The sequence below is a fragment of the Lycium ferocissimum genome, chromosome 10, assembly GCF_029784015.1.
Source record: "Lycium ferocissimum isolate CSIRO_LF1 chromosome 10, AGI_CSIRO_Lferr_CH_V1, whole genome shotgun sequence".
NCBI lineage: Eukaryota > Viridiplantae > Streptophyta > Magnoliopsida > Solanales > Solanaceae > Lycium > Lycium ferocissimum.
In genome coordinates this window covers 17,211,513-17,236,084 of record NC_081351.1, presented here as the reverse complement: position 1 = coordinate 17,236,084, position 24,572 = coordinate 17,211,513, and the positions used below count along the sequence as shown (strand labels likewise).

Here is a 24,572-nt window from a genome sequence, read left to right as displayed (position 1 = left end):
ACATTTGAATCCTTTATGTTTATCTGATGAACCAAGAAACAAACATGGTTTTGATCGAGGGTGGAACTTAGACTGATTAATTGCCACAAAGGGATAACATAGACATCAAAACACACGAATTAAATTGTAATCAGGCACATGACCATAAAGTAGTTCGAATGGAGATTTATAACGCGACACTGGAAGAGGAGTTACGTTAATAAGAAAGATGTCATAGAAACAAGCATCAGCCCAAAATTGAAAAGGCATAGATGCTTGAAAAATAAGACAACGAAGGACATTAGCGATGCGTCTATGTTTTCTCTCGCCCTACCATTTTGAGCAGAAGTGTGAAGACAAGAAAATCGATGGACGATGCCATTTTGCAGAAAGAAGGATTTAAAATTCTAGTTAACATATTCTCCTCCCCCATCAGATTGGAAATAGGAAATAGAGGTGCGAAAAATATTTTTAATCATTGCATGAAACTCTTTGAATTTTTCAAAGGATTCAGTTTTTTCACGCATTAAATAAATCCATGAGAATTTAGTGTAATCATCAAGAAATAAAATATAATAACAATAGCCAGAATTTGAGGCAACAGGAGCATACCAAACATCTGAATGAACTAAAACAAAAGGAGAATTTGCATTTCTCTTTGGATAAAGAAAATGACAATCTAGTTTGTTTGCCTAAATGGCAAACATTACAAGAATTATTGCTAAAGGAAGAAGAACTAATAATCAATTTTCTAGAAACTAAAGAACTTAAAGAGTGTTGACCAGGATGTCCCAATCGTTGATGCCAAATGGAAGCAGGCACGACATTAGCAAAGAGACCAAAGTTGGAGGAGCCAGGTGATACGACTCGGAGAGGATAAAGAGACCCAGTATTTTTACAACAGAGCAATGTTGTGTTGGTTTTCTTGTCCTTAACAAAAAAAAGTCAGAATCAGTAAATTTAATGAAACAGTTATTATCAGCACGTAAACGTTGAATAGAAAGTAGATTTTTGGTAAGGAAAGGAACATATAAAACATTCTTTAAGAAAAGAGGTTTAGAAGTTGTAGGAAGAATAGAGGAACTAGTAGATTTAATGGAGAGAAGGGTACCATCACCAACCATGACCTGAGAAGAACCCGAGTATCGAGCATGAGAAGTAAGGGTAGAAGGATTATTTGTCATGTGCGTCGATGCTCCAGAGTCCGGATTCCAAATCGTTGGGTGAACCTCCTTTAAATTCATTGCAGCAAATGATTGAGGAATATTATTAGGCACAAATGAATGATTGAACCTGTTTTTGCACTCTAAGGCAGTCTGATTATAATGAAAACATATTTGAGCTGATTATAATGAAAACATATTTGACACTGTTTAGCCGGAGCAAATGGGGGTCTTCCCAAAATACCATTAGCGGGTGAAGGATGGCGAAAATTATGTTGAAAACTCGACCATTGAGAGTTATTGTATCCTCGACCACTACCATATTGACCTTTGTTATTCTTGCCACGACCTCGTCCATGTGAGTGTCCTTTGGTAGGTTGATGTCCTTGAGAAGACAATGCATTAGAATTAGTTTGCCTTGAGTAGTCACAAGCAAAGTAGATTGAGCATTGGAGTCTTCTAAAGAAATTGCAGTAATGTGGGCTTCTTTGGTGAGAAGGAGTGGTCGTAATGCAATAAAAGAAGGAAGTGAGCCAGTGGCATTTAAGCCAGACACAAAGGTACGATAAGATGAAGATAGTCCTTGCAAAGCCTGAGTGACTAGATCGTCATTAGTCAAAGGCTTGCCAATTGCCCTTAGAGAGCAGGCAATAGAGTGAAGTTGTTGAAGATAATCCTCCATAGAAAGAGAACTTTCTTAAAATTCTGAAATTTTGACTTAAGATGAATGGCGGAGGAAGAAACTTGATCCAAATATAGCGATGCTAAGGTGTCCCACCCTAGTTTAGATGTCTCACAAGCATAGTTCAAAAGTGTGTCAAGAACTGCCGCAGAAAGTGTTGCATTAATCCAACTCAATGCAATAGTATCACACTGAATCCATAATTTATAATCTTCGTGATCAGGTGAGGGATATGATATTTTTCCCTCTACAATGGACAGAAGGTTGTGACTTTTCAGAACTGTGACAAAAACCTTCTTCCAAGTAAGGTAATTGACATATGTCAATTCAATAGGGACAAAGCCTTTGATAGTAGAAACTGTTGGAGGGGGACGGGAAGACCAAGGGAAGATTGATTCACTGTTTGTTGAGTCGAAGAGGAGGAGGAGTTTTCTGGGGCCATTGAAAAAGAAAGATCGTAGATGGCTCTTGATACCAAGATGAAAGACAAAGACTGAAGGGTTAACAGTGAGTTTTCTCACCCTCAGGATTTATATTTATAATACAAAGTTACAGCATATGTGTAGATAAGGATAATACAGAATAAACTCAAATAAAATCCTACTACAACTAATACACATAAGGATAAACTCTAACAATTTGAACCATTTTCATTAAGTTAAAAGCAGAGATACCATATGGAAAATGATGCACACCTTATGCGTGAACGGCATTGGTTTGCGTCTTGCCCATGAAACGGGAGTCTTTGTACTCTCCATTTTTCAGAATTTTCATGCGTTCTTTCCTTTCAAGAAGGCAGTTTGCGAAAAATTTGGACAACCAATTAGTCTTTCTCTTTGCTTTAACTGAGCTTTGTTTTTTAAGTTTCAACGTGTTCATCCTGTGAAGAACGCAGCTTACAAAATAATTGGACTGAAATTTTTTGTCGTAGTCGCTTTAACTAGATTGTGTTTTTAAGAATGTTCACGTCTTCTTCCAGTCAAGAATACAGTTTGCGAAAAAAATTGAAAAACCAATAATTTGTCTTTGAGCTGTTAATGATTTCGCTTCTTAGTCTCTCCGGATCTTCTCAATGGCTAAGACTTTATTCACTATGTTTGGCGGTGAAATACGATTTCTATATTTTGGAGAGGAATGGTCGACGATGGGATTTTGGGAGAGAGGGCGATTGAATTTTAGAAGCAGAGACTCACTACCAGAACTCTGTTAGTTTTAACTTGGTTCAGTTTTTAACGTTAGTATGGAGTCTCAGTTACAATCAAAGACTAAAGCTGTCCACTTTTGAATATTTAAGGGATGCTTTATGTTCCACCCTATCTATAAGAGATAGAAATATTCCTTCAGCTATAGTAAGGGACCATTTAAGTCTTTTCCTCATTTACTATGAGCCCGTTTGGATTGGCTTATAAGTTGGTTAAACCAGCTTATTAATCATTTTTAACTTATTTGAGTGTTTGACAAAAATAGAAAATAACTTAAATTAAGTTTAAAAGTGCTTAAAATAAGTCAAAACCAAGAAGTTGCTCAACCCTAACTTATGTTTTTTTTTTTGGCTTAAAAGTCATTTTGGTTGACCAACAACTTGAACCTTTTATCCCTTATATTTTCTGTTAATTCCAATGTTACTATTATTTCTAAAAACCCTTTAAGCACTTTTATCTAAACATGTAATTGGTTATTTATAAAATAACTTTCAGCAATTAAAAGTACTTTAAGCACTTATACTTAAAAGCCACTTTTTTTAAGCTAAGCCAAACGGGTCAACTTATTTTTTTGGACTTATTTTAAGCATAAAATGGCTTATAAGCTGGAAATAAACAACACTCAAAAAAATTAAAAATATCTTATAAGCTATTTTCAGCAACTTTCAAGTACCACCTTCAAAGTCAATATGCAAAAATTTATCTCAACATCCCACAATTTACCATTAAGATCTATTCAAGCAGTCCTTATATGCATTAAATATTGCTCCCTCCGGATAAAAAAAAAAGTCCACTTAATCATTTGCACACCCTTTAAGAAAATACTTACTCCAAGAAAAAAAAATTAAAATTGACTAAAATACCCCTAATTAAATAGGCATTGAAATTTTATCACATAAGATTTAATAGAGGCAAATCTGAAAAGATAAGATTAATTGTTTCTTGATTTAATAAGTAGACACTTTTTTTAACAAAAAAAAAAAGGCTAAATGGATTTTTTTTGTGATCCAGAGGGAGTATAGTGCATTAGAATCATCATTTATTTAGTCGCCATAGATTTTAGCTTCTATATAGTAACTAGTGACGATAGCCTTGGCTTTGCCGGGCCCAACATAAACAAATTTATATTGTTTTATTATACGTTATAGATAAATCTATAGATGTTTCAAACTTTTAAACTTATTTTTTCCGCGCAAAAATGTCTGTCATCGGAAAGCCTTATCTTTTTAGAATTTTATTTCTATGTTCAGTTGTGGCAAAATTACAATATTGTCTACATCATAAAAGATTTTACTGAGTTCATCATGATACTTTTGTCAAATTTTTATTAAGCTCCGCTAGTCCCCTATTTTAGAGCTGGATTACAATTCTAATATCAAAATTTGCAATCCCCTTTCATGTATACTACTAAATTTGTCATTGAGTTTTGGTTAAAGCAAACCAAAGCGAAAATTTAGCAAACTAGAATAAAAAAACGACATTTGGTTTGGTTTGGTTTTTTAAATTTGAAAAAAAGATAATATTTGATTTGGTTATGGTTATAGTAAAAAATAACCGAATAAATAACCGAACCAAACCGATAATTATATACATAAAATTTATAATTATTTATATGTATAATATTAACTTTTCATAAATAATTAAAGATATTTTATACCTTTTAATTATTAATTTAATTTTAATTACTTATTTTTAAGGCGTATCTTAAAGAATATGTCGAAATCAACAATCAAAACTCTAATAAGTCGTAAGCATAAGGGTAAAAAGTAAAAATCCTCTTATCTCTTTTCGTTTCATTCTTATTGACATGTCTTTCACTAAATGATATCGACAAGTTCGCCTTGTGGTAGTGAGGAAAAAAGAACGTCAAGAAATTTGAAGAATGTAGAGAGAATATTTGAATTATCGGAAAATTAGTCGCCAAATTGAAAAACCGAACCAAACCAAACCAAATGACAATAACCAACCGGTGGTTATTATTTTACTTGGTTTGGTTATGGTTTAAACATTTAAAAGCGGAAGCTAAATTGGTTTGGTTATGGTTTTAACAAATAGCAAGCCAAACAGAACAATGAACACTTTTATATACTACTTATGTCTGCAAAAATGAGCTTTTCTTTTATACTCCCACCGTCCCAAATTATATGACAATTTTTTCTAATCAGTCCCAAAAAAAAAATATTTTTTATATTTAGTAATAATTTAACTTTAAACTAACCTTTTTACTATAGTGAAATAATTTTTAGCCACACAAATTTTTATAATTTATTTTAGATCATAAATTTCAAAAGTCTTCCTTTTATTTCTTAAATTTCGTGTCAAGTCAAACACATTCATACAAAATGTGACGGTGGAGTACAACTTATAAAATTTATGTTTAAGAATAAGAAGAAAATAAATTTGAGAGCACATGGACCTGAAATTTATGAGAGCATGTGTCACTCTCATGTGACATCAGCAGCAGCTGTACTGCCTTTTTGGACATTGAAAAAAAGGCTAAGGCTCCGTTTGGATATGATTTGAAATCATGATTTGAAATCTGATTTCAAATTATGATTTCAAATCATGTTTGGACATACAATTTGAATGTTTTAAGTTGTATTTTCTCTTATAGATATAAAAACTCTACAAATTGTGAAAACTATCAAAACATTCTCAATTCTTATACAATCTTACCAAATGAGCAAATCATAATTTATAACAAAATGCAACATCAATTAATCACTTTCTTGATAAAATCGAAAATTTAACATGAATAGTAATGTAACTACCATTTATATAATCTTCCCACATAAATTAAAGATTGGTAGACATAAATAAAGGTTGGTGGAAGTTACTGAGATTGATAAATGATTGATGAGGGTAATTGTTAAAAATATTTACCAATTTATGAATTTTTTTTACAAAATATTAACTTATGGGTTAAATTTAGTATTTAAAAAAGTTAAAACCATGGTTTCAAACCCTAAATCATGCTTTTTGGATGATTTGAGTTCAAATCATGACTGAAAATTGATGATCAAACGCTGATTTGAAACTATGATTTCAAATCATAGTTTGAAAATTGATGGCCAAACGCCTACTAAGTTTTCATTAAATTTACAAAAGTGTACAAATGCATTTATTGTAAAAAAGTGCAAAAGGAGGGGTAAAATGTGAATTTTACAACTCAATCAATTCTAGGCTTATTTCTAGCGATGAGAATTAGAGCAAACATTCTTGGTTATTCGGTCAAACACGGTGAAAATTCAAGTCTCAAAACCAAATAGCGCAATATAACTCAGCAACAAAAACTAGTAATTACAAAAGTACCCCAAGCAGAAGGGCGAATTAGTCAATTACTATGAACGGGAAGCTCCTGTCGATTCGCTTCAATTAATAGCAAGTAATATGCTTATTATTATTACTAAGCAGTCCTTCACGAAATTACCTCCTTGATTACTTCAAATACACAAACATGTACTGACAACACATTCTCTACTAGGAGAATACATGAGTTGGTTTGGTTCGTTTTACTTTTAAAATCAAAATACAGTTAAATAAGCACAAGCACCAGTGAGTGCAATTCGTACGATCTAATCAGGCACCAGAGATTTGGCTACTTGATGCAGCTACCATCTCAATATTATAAAAGGACAGTAAACTGGATAACGCAAATACTCCCATAGCCACTGCTACTGAAAATAACGCGAATTTGCGAAAAAGCAAGGCTATTTTTGGCTGCTTTTCCTTCATGGATTCTGACGCCATAGACCCTGAGAATGCAAATAGTAGTGAAAACATAAATGCTTGAAACAGGACAGGCTTTCTTGTGAATATTATAGTTGGTACAAAATTCCCATCTATTCTCTCTGATGGAAGTTGCAAAATTAAAATAACCGTCAGATATGCAATTCTGAATATCGCGTCTTGTGTGCCTGTGGTTGTTGAATATGTATCTTCGCCATTAAAGGGTCGTTTTCTGGAATCATCATCACTTGTTACATTCATTGTAGTGAAATTCATGTAAAGAACTGATGGACTATATATCATTAAGGGAGACTCTGCTTCTTATATATAGCATTAAAAATCAAGAAAGCGTCAAAGAAAAAAAAGAGCGTATGCAGGGTAGGTTCGGAGAATATAGTGGGGTGTTTCTTGGTTGTATCTCTGGTCACATTTAAAAGTGATTTTAATCGATGCTTGGAAGTTTCCCTGAAATGATTCCATCAGAAAAAGTAGACATTCCAACGACAAAAATGGGTCCCTTTATGTACGACAAGTCAACATTTTTAGGTGCCGTTTGACCATAATTTTTTTTTTTTCACTTTTTTTTATTTTTGGGCGTTTGGCGTAAATATTAGTCTACTTAAATACAAAAACAAAAAAACTTTTTTTAATTTTTTTCACTTTTTACAATTACATTTCACCAAAAACTACAATTTCAAAAACTATGGCCAAACACAACTCCAACTCCAACTCCAACTTCAAAAATTTCAAAAAAAGTAAATTTGTTTTTTGTATCTATGGCCAAACGCCTACTTAGTCTGCAGCATTTAACAATTTATATTTATTAGATTTGACGGAATTGTGAAGAAAAAAGAGATTTAACCATAAGCACCAAAAAATCCCACCAAATCCTAATATATACAACACAAAAAGTTGTACTAGAAACTAAAAAAATATTAAAAAAAATTACACCTCAAAATGTTACACTAGACACTAAAAATAAATCAAAAGTAGCAAAAACTATAAAAAATTATATCTTTAAATGTGTGTTCCCCCAATTTTTCTTTTATAGTTTCCGTTAATCAAACAGACGGGTTCCATGTATGTTCTCCAACAGTCTTATGCCATTCATTCGGAATTATATTTGACAAATATTCTTTACATTGAGGATATTATTCTTGAGAATTTGAAATTAATGCTCGTATCATATTATTATTTCATATATTTCCACACGTCTAAAAGACTTATTCCATCCGTTTTAATTTATGTGAACCTATTTAATTGGACACAAAGTTTAAGAAAAAAAAAACTTTTGAAATTGTGGTGTAAAATGGGCGCATATATTTTGTGTGGTTATAAATCATTACGTAAAGGTAATTGTTTGCAAATATGAAAATGGGTCATTTTTTATGAAATAAAAAAAAATAGGTTCACATAAATTAAAACGGGGAGAATTCTATATTAACCAATTGTCATGTCAGTGATAGAGAATACTCTTCAAACAGGTGTGTTCAAATTTACTGTTTTCTTTAATATCAAAAGAAGTTGTAAATACTGTTAGAAGCAAAATCGTCATGAAAACAAACTCAGATCTGAGGAAGACTCCAGAGTAGACTCTATGTATAACTCTAAACTCTCTCTATCGTTGAATTAAGGATCGGTTAAAAATCAAAATTAAGTAGTTGAACTGAAAATTAAAAAATTAATGCATCTTGCTAACAAATCTCAGTAAGTTCTTCCATTACCAAAAACCCTCTCTCTCTCTCTCTCTACATATATATATATATATATATATATTTTTTGGCCCAGGCTTAAACTAATCTTACAAAATTCAATTTATAGATATTTTGTAATTTTTCTACTCTTTTGTTCCTTTATTTTTCTAACATCAATTTGATACTTTCAATAGACTTCTATCCGAAAGTTAAGGGAAAACATTTTGTTAGCTTATATATTAATTTATTTTAAAAAAAAAAATCAAACATTGGCTTTTCTAATTGCTATTTTACATAAATATTTTTAGACTAAAATCTCCAATGATCCAAATTCGGCTTTTCATATGTGAAATTAATTTCATTTGTTTTTTGAATTAAACTTACTTATTTTTTACCAAAAAATATTTACTGCGAAAAAATTGTATGATGAAATCAATAAAGCTAACTTATAAATATATATAAATAATTAAGACCCTTGATATTACCAGATATTTTGTAGATGTTTTCTCAAATTAAACCCACGAAAAAAATATTGAAAAGTCCATAAAATTATTTGTTCTTACTTTAAGCTTTCATTTTCCTTCCAAAAGATGCATGTTAAAAAATAACATCTTTTTATTTTTCTTAATTTAATAAATCATTTTATAAAATTCACATTGTAATAACTTTTTCATGTTGAATTTAAATATTTTGTCTTTGATTATAAGGTATTTTGCAAAATATTTTAATATTAAAAAGGTAAAAAATAGACTCCACTTTTTGCAATTGTTTAGTATTATTATTGTTTGGTTTCTTTAACTACAGTATTTTTATAACTATAAAATCTTATAGTTCCTCTTTTAATATAGTAATTTATTAGATAAGTTTTATGTTGAAAGCGTGTGCACGTAAAATTTGCATAATTAACTAACGTACTTGGGACTATAATTTTCAATTTTGATTCATTTTTAAGTATATTTAACAATGATAGTCTATTTGTATTTATTCTTTTGATTTTAGACCTAATCTTACCTTAAGTGAAATCTTTGTTAATTATTTACTTTTGCCAGCATGTACGACACAAAATTACAGGAAAAAATAAAAAACTTTATCTACAATCGGACGAAGAAATCTTTAAATAGCAAATGATAATTGGTAATTAACATCAATAAATAATAAATAATATTATAAAAATAAAATTTAATTCAATAATTAATCCTATGTTGGAGAATTTGATTGACATGATAATTATATTCTTTAAGTGTCTATAATAAATTCTTAAGGAAATATATAATTTTAAACAAATTTAATATATTTCTCATAAAAGACTCAAATATGTATAAGCATGTTTTGTGGGAACCACTAATTTTTTCCATGACATCATCATCTCTAGTGGCATAAAAAATGCCCTTAAGGTTCTCAAAATTACCGAAAATTTGTAAGAGTTCACAAAGTAATAAAAACTTTAATTAGGAGTAAAAAGAGACAAAAATTCATGTGAGAATTACAAAAAGTTGGTATTTGTTATGAAAATTTATGCCTCTATTTATAGTGATACATATGTATTTAATATATGAAATGGTGGAAGAAAATGGGAGGGACATTTTGGAAGAATAGTAAAAATCTCTCCTCTTTTGTCATTCTATTTCTATGGTTTTCATCCTTTAATATTGTGACTCTTTTAGCTTCATTTTATAACACGTTATCAGCACGAGACTCTACCTTGAGCAAATATTTTGAAACGATCAAAGCGCATTGGTTTAAAGATTCGTAGAGCGGTGAGAGTCCCATTCTCAAACCAATTTCCAGGTAAGTAATTATGGTCGAATTTGAATCCGTGTCTTTAAGCTGAATGATGAATGATATATCAAAACAGGTGGGATATATATCATCACCCATTAGTTGATGGTGATAATCTCTGTGTTACTTATTTTGTTGATTCTAGTGGTGTTAACAATAACTAGATCTCAGTGGTATTGAAAGAAAACTTATTGATACCTTGGAAATATTAATAAGCTACAGACATAGAATTCTTGGATATTACTCCTCGTTTGATGTTCATTGAAAATTTTGTTGCCAAATCTCCATAGTTGTTGGACATTAATTTTATGGTTCTTTGGTTGCCTTCGAGTATCAGCAGAATTCGTCACTTTCAAAGGTAATTTTTGTTATCCATTTAGTATTACCTTGTTAAGTTTATGATCACCAGAAGGGACAATATTTTCTATGCATTACTATGGCTACAGTTGAAGATGTGTTAGAGAAAAGTTTCTACATCATATATATGCCTCGATTTACTCCTGAAGTAGCAATATTTTGAAAGAAGCTCTAACCTATTGATGAGTCGTGAAATTACGCGATATTCGACGCTAATTCCTTAAGCTTTTGTGACTCCTTAAGCACTTTTGTTGTTACTTTTTGTGTTTTTATGTTGTTTTGTAGGAAAAAGATGCCGGAGAGCATAACGGAGCAAAACGGATCAAAACGGACCAAAATAGAGCAAAAATAGAACAAATCAACGTTTACGGCACCATATGCTAATAGCATGTGGTGCGGCATGTTGAACATGCTAGCGACGTGGTGCGACTCGCTGTCGGTGAAAATGGCACCATATGCTACTCGCAGTAGCATAGCATATGGCGCGGCATGTTGCACGTACGAGCAGCATGCGTGCGGCATGTGGTGACGGAGAAAATGTCACCACATACTACGGTTTGCACCACATGCGATTAGCATGTTGAACATGCGAATAGCATGTGGTGCGACATGTTGTGCAAGAGGGTATTTTGGTCAGTTTTTGTTCCGTTTTTTGGATGATATAAATACTCTTTTAGGGTTTGTAATAGATATCTTTGGAGTTTTTCATCAAGTTTGGAGACTAGTTTTTACCACACTTTGGGGTTGAAGATTTGAAGATTTGGTTGAGTATTTCTTAAACCTTTAATTCATTTCTTCAATTCCTTGCTTTGTATTGTATATCTAAGTGTGTAACTTTCTATTCCATGACTTGAATCTTGTTTATGAAAATATTCTTGATTAAAGTTTGGTTTGAAAGTCTTGTTATGCTTATGTATTGAATGATTCTTATTGCTATTGAAGTGGGTCTTTGTTGATTTAATTAATCTCGTTCTTGAATGTTTCCAAAGGGATTAGCTAACCCTAGGACTCACCCATTTACTTAGATTGAGCTCGGAAGAGGAAATCTAGGTTGGGAAAGATTGATTAACAAGAATTTGGGTCATTAAACCATCTAATAACTTGAGCTCGGAAGAGGATAGTTACTTGAGGTTAAATTGGTTGTGCCTAATATCACACTCTAAGGCTTGGAAAAGCTTAGAGTGAAATTCATTGATTTGGTTGGAAGACTTTCAATGAGATTGTAGAAACCATTATCTATTAACACAACCCGCTCTTAGTTGTAAAATCATAAAATACGTTGGATCGTTACTTGAGTGTAATTTCCTTTGTATCCAAACTTGTAGCCATTGATCATTTTACTTGCTTTCTAGGTTAGTTTACATTTCGCATTAGTTATAAATTTTCTCAAAAACCAAAATATTTTCCATCGTTTGGCTTTAGCTTAGTTGGTGAAAATTTCATACTTTTCTTAATCGCCTATATATTGTTCCTGTGGGATTCGACCCCGACTCATAGTTGGGTAAATATATTGCATACGACCGTGTACACTTTCTCTTTGAGAGTGTATTTGGACGTTATCAAAAATAGCGCCGTTGCCGGGGAACAATTTGGCGTATTTGGGTTAGTTTGGGATTTAAGCTAACTTGCTTTTGTTCAAACTTTCTTTGCTTTATTTTATTTTAAAAAAAAAAAAAAAAAAAAAGCGTACCATTCTTGCAAAATTTTGCGATTTTCCCGATTCTTGCTTAAAAAAAAATCCGATTTTAAAATCACCCATAAAATTTAAAAAAAAAAAAGCATGTCGATTTTTGCTTAAAAAACATCGATTTTTTAGCAGCTTATCGATTTTGCCTACGCATAAACGAAAAAAAAAAAAATTTTTTAGTTTTTATTTTTAAATAAAAAAAAAAAAAAAAAAAAAAACATGGCATCTTGGAATGAAAATGGGTTTGATGGTTGCAATCCATATTTTGATGACCCATGTCCTTATTGTGGAGGACCCCACTCTTGGCAAAATTATTTAAAGTCTCCGGGGGGAGGATTGTGCGCACAATCTCGAACCCATGAGTGGAGCATATGTGATAGATGTGGTGGTCAAAATGGCCATTGGGCTAATTGTGCTTATGTGTCCTTCCCTTCCCCGAACCCCTACTATGACGATTCTACTTTGTGTTATGACAATGATAGGGAAATAGAAGTGGAAGAAGTTGAGAATGGACAAAATGGAGAGTTCAAGCTCATGATGGAATGCCTATTTGAAGGAGGAAATGAAAAGCAAAAAGCCTTGGAGGAGTACTTGGAAACTAATCTCCAAAATGGCTTGATGAATGAATACAAAAATCTTTCATGGGCATTTGAACAAAATGAAGAAAAATTCTCAAATGCTCAATATGAGGAGAGAATGCCCATGTTGGAGGCCAATCATGAAAAGGAGGAATCAAGAATTGAACATCCTCCAACCGAATCCATTTTCATCAGAGATGCCAAAGAAGAAAAGAAATTAGAGTCAACCGTTGTCTTGAGAAAAATGGTGGAAGTTGACTCTAGTTGGGGGAAAATGAGAATGTCAAAATCCGGAAAAATTTGCAAATTGGGAGGTTGAAGTCTCACTCAAGCATTTTTCAACATTGGATTTGTATGGTGATATGGGAATTGAGCCACATACATCCATGTTGGATGGTGAAGAAGAAAGACAAGTGCCTTACATCTTGCAATTCGAAAGAGTAAGAAGGCAAAATGACATTCCTCATTTGAAAGCCAAGAAGTGCAAAATGAAGAAATTAATGTTTGGCTTGTTCATCTACTTACCACCCCCCACCACTCATGGTCACAAACTTGAGTCCAAGTTGGGTGCCCAATTCATAAGCTCCAAATGGCGAGAAAAGTGGTGAAGGTAACCGTCGTGCCGCGACGTTAACTTAAGCGCTTGGTGGGAGGCAACCCATCGTTTTAAAAATTTTAAATCGTTTTTGAAATTTTATTTCTTAGAATAGTTTAGTTTATGGTTTTTGACTAATCTGCAAAGTTTCAGAATTTTTGGAGTTATTTTGGGCATATCGGATACCGGACGCCCCCAAAAAAAACCGCAAAATTTTTTTTTTTCGCGAAATATTTTTTTTCTGGTGTCATAACATGCGATTCGCATGTCATACATGCGAATCGCATGTGGCGTCGCATCGCAGTGACGAGAGACCAAAAAAAAAAAAAAAAAAAAAAAAAATTACGGGCGACATCACATGCGACTCGCATGTCATACATGCGAATCGCATGTGGTGTCAGCGAGTACAAAAAAAAAAAAAAATTCTATTTTTATGTTTTGTTTTGATTATGTGCAGCGAGGACACTGCAATGTTTATAGTTGGGGGTGGCACGTCGTAGCGCATTATATTTTGAAACTTGTTCAAAATTTTTGAAAATTTTGTTCTTTTGACATGTTGTGGATTAGTCACTCTTATTATTTTATTTTCTTTGAGGAGGAAAAATGTGAAAACTCTTGGCTTGTTTGGTACTAATAGATTTAGTCTCTTGCATGTGAAATTGAAATGCGAATACCCCTCCAAATTGTTTTGTGAAAGTTAAAAAAACAAGATGCATAGGAAAGAATGATCTTTGTGACAACTTTTTGGCTCATTTGGTGACTCTTTACCTACTAGTTGTGTTTACTTTGGATTATGAGATATTACACTAGTTGATCCATCTAGGAAATTGATCCATCTTGACTAGTTCATATGCCACGTGTGTGTGAGTGTTTGTTAAATAAATCTTGTGTTTACTTTTATCATCTAGAACTTGCCCGGTTAGTCGTTCAATGCTAATTTTGATTATGTTGGTTGGAGAGATGACCTTGAGCTATCTTTGTGATTTTTGAAAAAGCCTCTTTAGCCTTTCTAGCCTACCATTGCATAAATAATATCACTAGTAACCCCATTTGAGCTTATGACCTTTTCTTTGATTGCCACATTACAAGCCTTTACCCTGTTTGACGAAATGTCTCTCTTTTGAACCTTTCCCTCCTTGAACATGAAATTGTAAATTTGAGGCCAAAAACCTAAGTTGGGGGTGTTAGTGTTGCTTGAGAATGGTGAAGGTTGGTGTTGTGGAAAAGTCAAAAGAAAGGAAGAAAATTTGAAAAATACAAAAAGGTTGCAAACTTTTTGTGAAAAAAAATGTATCTTTGAAAAAAAAAAAAGTTGGAATAATTGGGGAAACTAGTATGCAAAGGAAGGAGTGATGTTTTGAAATGAAGAGGAAAGTGGACAAAAAGTATGTGTAGTGTTCAAGGAGGGCGTAGTCACTTGTATCCCAAATACTTATCCTACCCTTCCCTAAGCCTACATGACAAGCTTAAAAAGTCCCGATGTGATCTCCAACTGAATGATCTTGAGTTAGTGATGATTGAAAATAAGGGCAAGCTTATGGTGTGATATTTGTTAGCACTAGAATTTCGTTGTTGAGTGTGAGTGACTTTGTGTATTTGTCCCTTGTGTTGTTGTTGTGAATATAGTGATTTGGGGACTTTCTTTCTTGTGAGGGCATATGGATTACGATAGATTGGTGATGTTGAAAAATTCAAAGTTGAGTCAATCGAGCATATCTAGTAAGCTAGTAGTTTTGAGTCACTTATCGAGGCTTGAGTGTTGTTGCTTGATTGTTTTAAATCTCTAATGCATTCTTGAAATTGTATTTTGAAACGAGGAGTTATTTCGTTGAAGCTTCACATGCTTGTAGCCTAATTATTGGTACCAACCAAAGTCATGTTTTTGTGCTTAAAATGGATCCTCATTGAGATTTTTGTTTTAGTTTGCTTGAGGACAAGCAAAGACTTTAAGTTGGGGGTGTTGATGAGTCGTGAAATTACGCGATATTCGACGCTAATTCCTTAAGCTTTTGTGACTCCTTAAGCACTTTTGTTGTTACTTTTTGTGTTTTTATGTTGTTTTGTAGGAAAAGATGCCCGGAGAGCATAACGGAGCAAAACGGATCAAAACGGACCAAACTAGAGCAAAAATAGAACAAATCAACGTTTTCGGCACCATATGCTACATAGTATAGATGTGGTGCAAGCATGTCAACATGCTAGCAAAGATGTGGCAAAGATTCGTCGTCGTTGAAAATGGCACCATATGCTACGCAGAGTGTAGCATATGGTGCAAGATGTTGCACATGCGAGCAAAGATGTGTGCAAACGTGGTGACAGAGAAAATGTCACCACATGCTACGGTTTTGGCACCACATGCGATTAGCATGTTGAACATGCGAATAGCATGTGGTGCAGCATGTTGTGCAAGAGGGTATTTTGGTCCAGATTTTGTTCCCGTTTTTTGGATGATATAAATACTCTTTTAGGGTTTGTAATAGATTATCTTTGCGCTTTTTCATCAAGTTTGGAGACTAGTTTTTCACCACACTTTGGGGTTGAAGATTTGAAGATTTGGTTGAGTATTTTTAAACCTTTAATTCATTTCTTCAATTCCTTGCTTTGTATTGTATATCTAAGTGTGTAACTTTCTATTCCATGACTTGAATCTTGTTTATGAAAATATTCTTGATTAAAGTTTGGTTTGAAAGTCTTGTTATGCTTATGTATTGAATGATTCTTATTGCTATTGAAGTGGGTCTTTGTTGATTTAATTAATCTCGTTTCGAACGTTTCCAAAGGATTAGCTAACCCTAGACTCACCCATTTACTTAGATTGAGCTCGGAAGAGGAAATCTAGGTTGGGAAAGATTGATTAACAAGAATTTGGGTCATAAAACCCATCTAATAACTTGAGCTAGGAATAGGAAAGTTACTTGAGATTAAATTGTTGTGCTAGATATCACACTCTAAGGCTTGGAAAAGCTTAGAGTGAAATTCATTGATTTGGTTGGAAGACTTTCAATGAGATTTTAGAAATCATTATCTATTAACATAAACCCGCTCTTAGTTGTAAAATCATAAAATACGTTGGATCGTTACTTGAGTGTAATATCCTTTGTATCCAAACTTGTAGCCATTGATCATGTTACTTGCTTTCTAGGTTAGTTTACATTTCCGCATTAGTTATAATATTTTCCAAAAACCAAAATATTTTCTATCGTTTGGCTTTAGCTTAGTTGGTGAAAATTTCATACTTTTCTTAATCGCCTATATATTGTTCTCTGTGGGATTCGACCCCGACTCATAGTTGGGTAAATATATTGCATACGACCGTGTACACTTTCTCTTTGAGGAGTGTATTTGGACGTTATCACCTATTACGGTTTGATATACTTAAGACACGTTCAAATGATTGTGTTCTATTCCTGAAGAATGAGAACTTTTGATAAAAGCTAAAAATACAGATCCATTCCCTGAAGTGAATGTGATAATATTTAGTAAAGCTTATCAATACGTACGTGCTTTGGTTGTGAAGAAATCACGACTCAACTCCAAGAGGTAGAATAATTGAGAAGAAATATTTCGAATATTATATGCTTTACTCCCGTAGTAGTAAACTCATAAAACCTCCCGAAGTAGCAAAACTTTGAACTCTACTCCGAAAGTTGTAACCTCCGAGCTCTACTCCCCAAGTAGTAGAATTCGAAATTTACTCTTGAAGTAGTAAATAACTCCGAGATCTACTCCGAATTAGTAAGACCTTAAAATTTACTCTCGAAGTAGTAAACATTTAAACTTTACTCCCGAAGTGGTAAAACTTTAAACTTTACTCATGAAGCAGAAAGAATCGGTAAAATATTTGAGAAATATTCTGAAGCAATATTTTCTTGTGCTTGAAGAAAATAACGAGTTATTGATAAATGTCGTATTTCAAGCACATTTAAATAATCAGGTTTCATTCCCCGAAGTGAATGAACTAATACCACAACCTGTCTCCTGGAGAGATAAAATACAAGGAATATACATGTTATTTTGGAAGGTATGAAATTAAGACATAGCAACACGTACCGTCGTACGCGAAACATCTTAAATAATTTTATCAAAATATCATTCTAAGGAAAGGGAGCGAGAGTAGAATGGTTACGCTATAACCACATTAATACATTATTGGTTAGTTGTTATTGATTTCCTCGAAGGAAATAACAATTAATGTATTTTCCCGAAGGAATTAATAACTATATGGTTGCCTCTTTGATACAAAATGATCGATGTTAATGATGAATCTCCTCAAGGAGATGTTTAAAATATTGAAGTTTAGAATTCAATATTTATTTCGTGACACCAAAAGTAGTGTCGAAATTTACTTTCATGGTACCAAAAGTATTTAAGAAATATTTGGTAATAGAAATTAATGATCAAAGGCTCGGAAGAGCTAATTATTTATTTGCAAGTATCATGACACTAGTTGTCCAAATAATATACGATCATGATAAATAAATTGAAGTCTCTTGAAGATGTTATATATGATAATACCATTCATCGTAGATCGTAATTGGTACGATCGGAACACTGTAGTAGACCTGAAGTTTACTAACAATAAAAATGGTTATCATATTGAGACTACAAATGATCGGAATATTAAATATCTTCAAGTTACTACGGGTAAGAAATACACATGTGAAATTTTACCGAGCATGATGAGATCACATACCACGATAAACTAGAAGTTTATTGATATATAATTTCATGCAATAGTAAACCAGAAGTTTATTAAAAGAAATAGCACTCGTCATAGTAAACTTGAAGTTTACGAGTACAGATAATTTTATCAGTAGACAAGATCATTTTGATTGTCCTGATTTAAATCTGATGTGCTAATTGAGTATTAAAAACATATTGAAGAACTAGAAGATTCTTCAAGAATTTGTTTGTGTTGCTTGTTCTCGGGATAAGTTGATTACACCGCCTAATGTTGGACCGAATCCCCAAAATTCTCGAAAATATAAAAGGTGAATGTGGGCCCTTCACCCGTAATGTGATGTCTTAAATAGATCAACGAGACGGTCACATACGTATGTTTATCATCAACGGGTCAGCTTGACATTTACGAAGTTGCTCGCTCAAAATGATTGAGTTGAAGCACAATTTTCGTAATATGTAATCAAGATAATCATCTTGATAATGCTCAGTTTATATCTAAGTTGGTTTGGCACTAGATGCTTCCATAATACAACCTAAACCATTGCTTATGAGAAACAGTTTCGGATGTTGTCCGAGATATGATATATTGCATACAACAAAGACTTGATGTTCGTATCAATAAATTTTGATAAATTCTCCCCTCATATTTGGTTGGTCGTGAACTAGATATTTACATCTTTTAGCATTTGATGTGCGGTACATGATTAATGGATATACCATGATGCACACGTATGGATTTTCCCAAAGAAAACGGGGACATATGTCACTAAAATGTGGGGATAGAATAGCGGCTAAGAAATATGTTGTGAATTATCATCGTATGATCCTCGGATAATTCAAGTCAAATCGGAAGCATTTGTCGACCCAACTATTTCATATTTCATCCGCAAAATGCTCTAATGTCCACGAAGGACGTAGTCTACAACATGCACGTGGAGCATGATACCAATCGGTTCCAAATATAATAATCCTTGAAAAAAAAAAGGAAGGAGCAAATGATCATAATAAGGAGGCAAAGTGCTCTTGAAGAGCCGACGACATAACACTTCATGAAACCTTATGCGAGGTTCAGGTACCGAAAAATAATGAAGTGATGAGATCTCAGTAAGTTATGTCGAATTGCGAACCGATACAAAATGATATCTTGTCGACGATATCTTTGATACAATATGGCGCGCAATATTGTATAAGATTATGAGGATCCGATACCACGTCTCTTAAAGCATGTTGACGTAGAAATAATTACCAAGTAAAATGATGCATCTTGGTAAACGTAATGTTTATTGGACCAACAACAAACATCGAAAATGTCACATTATTTATACCGATGGACGCTCTTTGTCCACTGATGTGGCTTACTTGATGAAATTTAGATGAAAATTCTGAAGGATATAAAATGCAAGCATTTGGTTTAAAGTCTCGGGAAATGTATTCAATCGTATTACAAAGATCATTATATGGTTTAAAACAATCGGGGTGCATATGGTATAATCGCTTATGTGAGTACTTGATAAACGAAGGATATACAAATGATGCCATTTGTCCATGTGTTTTTATTAAGAAAACAAAATCGTGGTTCATTATACTTGTCGGTTATGTTGATGACATAAATCTCATTGGAACTCCAAGAGCTAAAAAGGCGATTGAATATTTGAAGGGAAGAATTTGAGATGAAAGATCTCTTTAAAGACAAAACTCTGTCTTGGTCCTGCAAAATTGAACATTTCACAAAAGGGATCTTTATCCATCAATCTGCCTATATAGAGAAAGTTTTAAAACGGTTTTACATGGACAATGCGCATCCTTTAAGTACTCCAATGATTTTCGCTCACTTGAAGTGAGTAAAGATCCGTTCCAACCTCGAAGAAAATGAAGAGCTTCTTGGTCCGAAGTACCATATCTTAGTGCAATTTGGTGCACTTATGTATCTTGCTAACGCTACAAGACCGACATAGCATTTCTCTCGTTAATTTCTTTAAAGATATAACTCTTCTCCACACGAAGACATTGGAACGGAGTTAAGCATATATTGCGATATCCGAAGGGAACTAGCGATATTGGTCCGTTTTATACTAACAAAGGTAGTACGCATCTTGTTGGTTATGCGGATACGGTGTTATTTATCCGGTCCACAAAGCTCGATCTCAAATAGGCTATCATTTTTTACATGCGGAGGCATCGCTATATCCCGGTGATCCACGAAAGCGCTCATCGTTGCTACTTCCGAATCACGCCGAGATAATAGCTATTCATGAAGCAAGTAGAGAATGTGTGTGGTTCGAGATCGATGATACATTTCGTCAGAGAAAGATGTGGCTTGAAGTGTGATACAAAAATACCCACAATATTATACGAAGATAATGCGCGTACGTATAGCTCAATTAAAGGGAGGATTTATAAAGGAGAGACGAAGCACATTTCACCAAAGTTATTTTTCACATGATCTCCAAGAATGGTGATATTGATGTGCAAACAAATCCGTTCAAGTGACAATCTCGCAGATTTGTTCACCAAATCTTTGCCAACTTCAACTCTCGAGAAGATGATATTCAAGATTGGAACGCGAAGACTCCGACATCCGAATCTTAGTCTTCGTCGGGGGAGTGAAATACGCGTCGTACTCTTTTTTTTCCTTAACCAAGTTTTGTCCCATTGGGTTTTCTTGGTAAGGTTTTTAATGCGCAACTCTCAAAGCGTATTACCAGATATGTGTACTCTTTCTCCTTCATTACCGAGGCTTTTTCCCACGGTGGTTTTTCCCAATAAGCGTTTTTAACGACGCACATCATCTATGGACATCCATGGAGTGTTATGAAATTATTACGTCCATTTCACAAATATAATCGCTCCTTCCACCATGTTCTTGGTTCTTCCTTTTTCTTCCACCATGTTAATGCCCTCCCATTTTCTTCCACCATTTCATATATTAAATACATATGTATCACTATAAATAGAGATAAATTTTCATATGAAATACACTTGTATTACATTTTGGAAGAATAGTAAAAATCTCTCTCTTTTGTCATTCTATTTCTATGGTTTTCATCCTTTAATATTGTGACTCTTTTAGCTTCATTTTATAACAGTATTCTATATATGCTGGGTCACGATAACTACTTTCCCCACTTTTTAGTTTACTTAAATGTCCTGCCAACTCATTAAAAACACGGGCTTTCTTGTCTTTTTACCCAAATTCCCCAATTTTCCCTTCGAAATTCTCAACCCTAACATTCTGTTCCTCAAACTTAAGGTGAGATTCATGTCGCCCTTCGTTGCCAAACGTCTCCATCTCTCTCATGAATTTGCGTTCCATTTCAAAACATTTTATAAAAACGTGTCTTTCTAGTGAGTTCTTAAAGTGCCTTTATACCAAACTTATATTGTGGCCTCTTCCGTTCAGCCAGACCATAGTAACATTCACGTGTTTTTATATATTCTTTAATTATGATTAATTAATATGTATTTTTATTTTATTTATTTCTTAATTAACATAAAATTCATACATATTGATTTGGTGTAAATATCTTGTATGAGTAAGTCTTATCTGTTAAATAGATATACGTAAACAAAGTAGAAAGATAAGAAAATAGAGACGAAAAGAAACATTGTAGAAGCTAAAAAGAAGGACAGTGCAATAAATAAATAAATAAGAAAATAATTTCAAGAAAAAGAATAAGAGCACACATAAAAATAAGGTAGAAACAACAAAGAAAATGAGTTTTAAATGAAGGGTTGATGCGTAGATGTTGAGGTATTAAAATATGATTTTTTTTTTAAAAATTTGTGGGGTCAATATCTATATGGCATAAAAAATTAATTAATATTGTCATGTCATACTTTTTTGATGACATATTTAGTTGAGTGATTTTATGAAAGTAAAGGCCAAAGTTGAATGATTTTATTGATATGTAGCAAAGTTCAATGATTTTACTAAATAATTTCTCAAAGTTGAGTGACCTTTTAAGATATTTATTCGTGTAAAATAGGCATATATATTTTATGTGGTTATAAATTATTACGTAAAGATAATTGTTTCCAAATATGAAAATGAGTCATTTTTTTACGAAATAAAAGAAAATAGACTCACATAAATTAAAACGGGGAGAATTCTATATTAAGCGATTGTCATGTCAGTGATAGAATACTCTTCAAACAGCTGCGTTCAAATTTATTGTATTCTTTAACATCAAAAGAAGTTTTTTTTTTTTTTTTTTTAAATTACCACTAAGCAAAGTTGCCTAGTGGTTGATATTTTATTATTATAAGTATTAAAAGCAAAAATAGTACAGCGTAGCGTTCATAAAGGAAAGTGTAAGTCTTTATCTTAAGCCAAAAAGTACTAAAACACCTAGAAGCTTCCACCAGAGCTTAACTTGGTGGGAATTTAACGCAGAAGACGATCGGAGTCTTCAATTAGACAAAGAACACAATCTCTCCGATATGACATCATGAACACAAACTCAGATCTGATGAAGACTCCAGAGTGAGACTATGTATAACTCTAAACTCTCTCTATCGTTGAACTAAATATCGGTTAAAAATCAAAATTAAGTAGTTGAACTGAAAATTAAAAAATTAATGCATCTTGCTAACAAAATTCAGTAAATTCTTCCATTACCAAAAACCACCTCTCTCTCTCCTATATACACACACATACTGGGTCTTGCTAACATACTAAGTGACGATAGCATGTTAGCCCCTTCCCTACTTTTTAGTTTACTCAAATGTCCTCGAACTCATTAAAAACATGGGCTTTCTTGTCTTTTTATCCAAATTCCCCAATTTTTCTCTCCCCTGCATTACACGATCCCAAATTCTCAACCCTAACATTCAGTTCCTCAAACTCAAGGTGGGATTCATGTCGCCTTTCGTTGCCAACCGTTTCCATCCCTCTCATGAATTTGCATTCTATTTTAAAACATTTTAGAAAAACGTGTCTTTCTAGTGAGTTCTTAAAGTGCCTCTATACCAAACTTATATTGTAATGATACCGAGGCCATCTCCAATCTTACATCATTTTTATATTAAATTTTATTTTGGTGTAATATTTAGTGTTTTAAAGCTTCAACTTTGCATCATTTCTTGCACCAAATTTGATTGTGTGAATAGTGTTGCTCCAACCAGATTTTTATTTTTTTTTCTTTTTCTCTTTCTTGCTTTTCTTCTTCCCAGGTCACTGCAAGCTCCCCTTCTACGACATTTTCCCCCTTTTTTTATTTTTTTTTTCTTTATAAAGAGATTTGTTGATTGACTTGATATTAAACGGAAAGAAGAAAGAATGGAGTACCTTAAAGGTCGAGGGGTATTTTGGGTTGATTGGAAAGCTTGACGTTCTCCGACACCATTTTTTTCGACTACTGCAAAATAGATTTTGTCAGCTCATCTAAGAAAAAAATATTAAGATTTAGTATTTAAGAAAAAAAAAAAACGGTGGTGAGGTGGCATGCCACATAGCCTCCATCTCACCCAAAATGTCAGCCCATGTAGGATTGTAATATCTCACCCAAAATGTCAGCCCATGTAGGATTGTAATGGATGGGAATTTGCCACGGTGGACCTCTGATAAAATTAGGGGTATTTTTAACAACTATACTAACGTCAGGGGTATTTTTGGTCGCATAGTATAACGGAAGGCAAATGTGAACTATTTCGCAAAGTAGAGGGGCAAATCAGGCCCTTTTCCCTTTAAAAATTTACTCCCTTTATTTCAATTTATGTGAACTTTTTTCCTTATTAATCCGTGTCAAGAAGAATGATCTCTTTTTATATTTGAAAACAATTTACCTTTATATAATGATTTATAGCCACACAAAATATATGTGACTAATTTTACACCACAAGTTTAAAAGTCTTCTCTACTTTCTTAAACTCTGTATCCAGTCAAATGGGTTCACATAAATTGAAACGGAGGGAGTATTTGTTAAATTCGACGGAATTGTGAAGGAAAAAAAAATTAACCATAAGCACCAAAAAGTCCAACCAAATCCTAATATATCCAACACAAAAAGTTGCACTAGATATTAAAAAGATATAAGAAATTAAAAAAATTATACCTCAAAATATTGCACTAGATATTAGAAATAAATCAAAAATAGTAGAAACTACAACACTTTTATCTTTAAATGTGTGTTCCCCCAATTTTTCTTTTATATTTTCCGTTAAATCTATGAGGTTCCATGTATGTTCTCCAACAGTCTATGCCATTCATTCGGAATTATATTCGACAAATATTCTTTACATTGAGGATATAATTCTTGAGAATTTGAAATTAATGCTCGTATCATATTATTTCATATATTTCTACACGTCTAAAAAATTTAATCCCTCTATTTTAATTTATGTGAACCTATTTAATTGGACACAGAATTTAAGATTTTTTTTTTAACTTATGGTGTAAAATGAATAAATATATTTTGTGTGATTATAAATTATTAGCAAAGGTAA

The 24,572-nt window shown here is 32.9% G+C and overlaps 1 long non-coding RNA gene across 1 annotated transcript; it reads left to right on the top strand.

Moving 5' to 3' along the window:
• The first annotated feature begins 4,049 nt into the window (after positions 1-4,049).
• On the top strand, positions 4,050-7,026 carry LOC132035138 (uncharacterized). Its single transcript, XR_009409177.1, has 2 exons — positions 4,050-4,099; positions 6,409-7,026. It is a non-coding gene; the product is annotated as an uncharacterized LOC132035138 (long non-coding RNA).
• Positions 7,027-24,572: the final 17,546 nt, after the last annotated feature.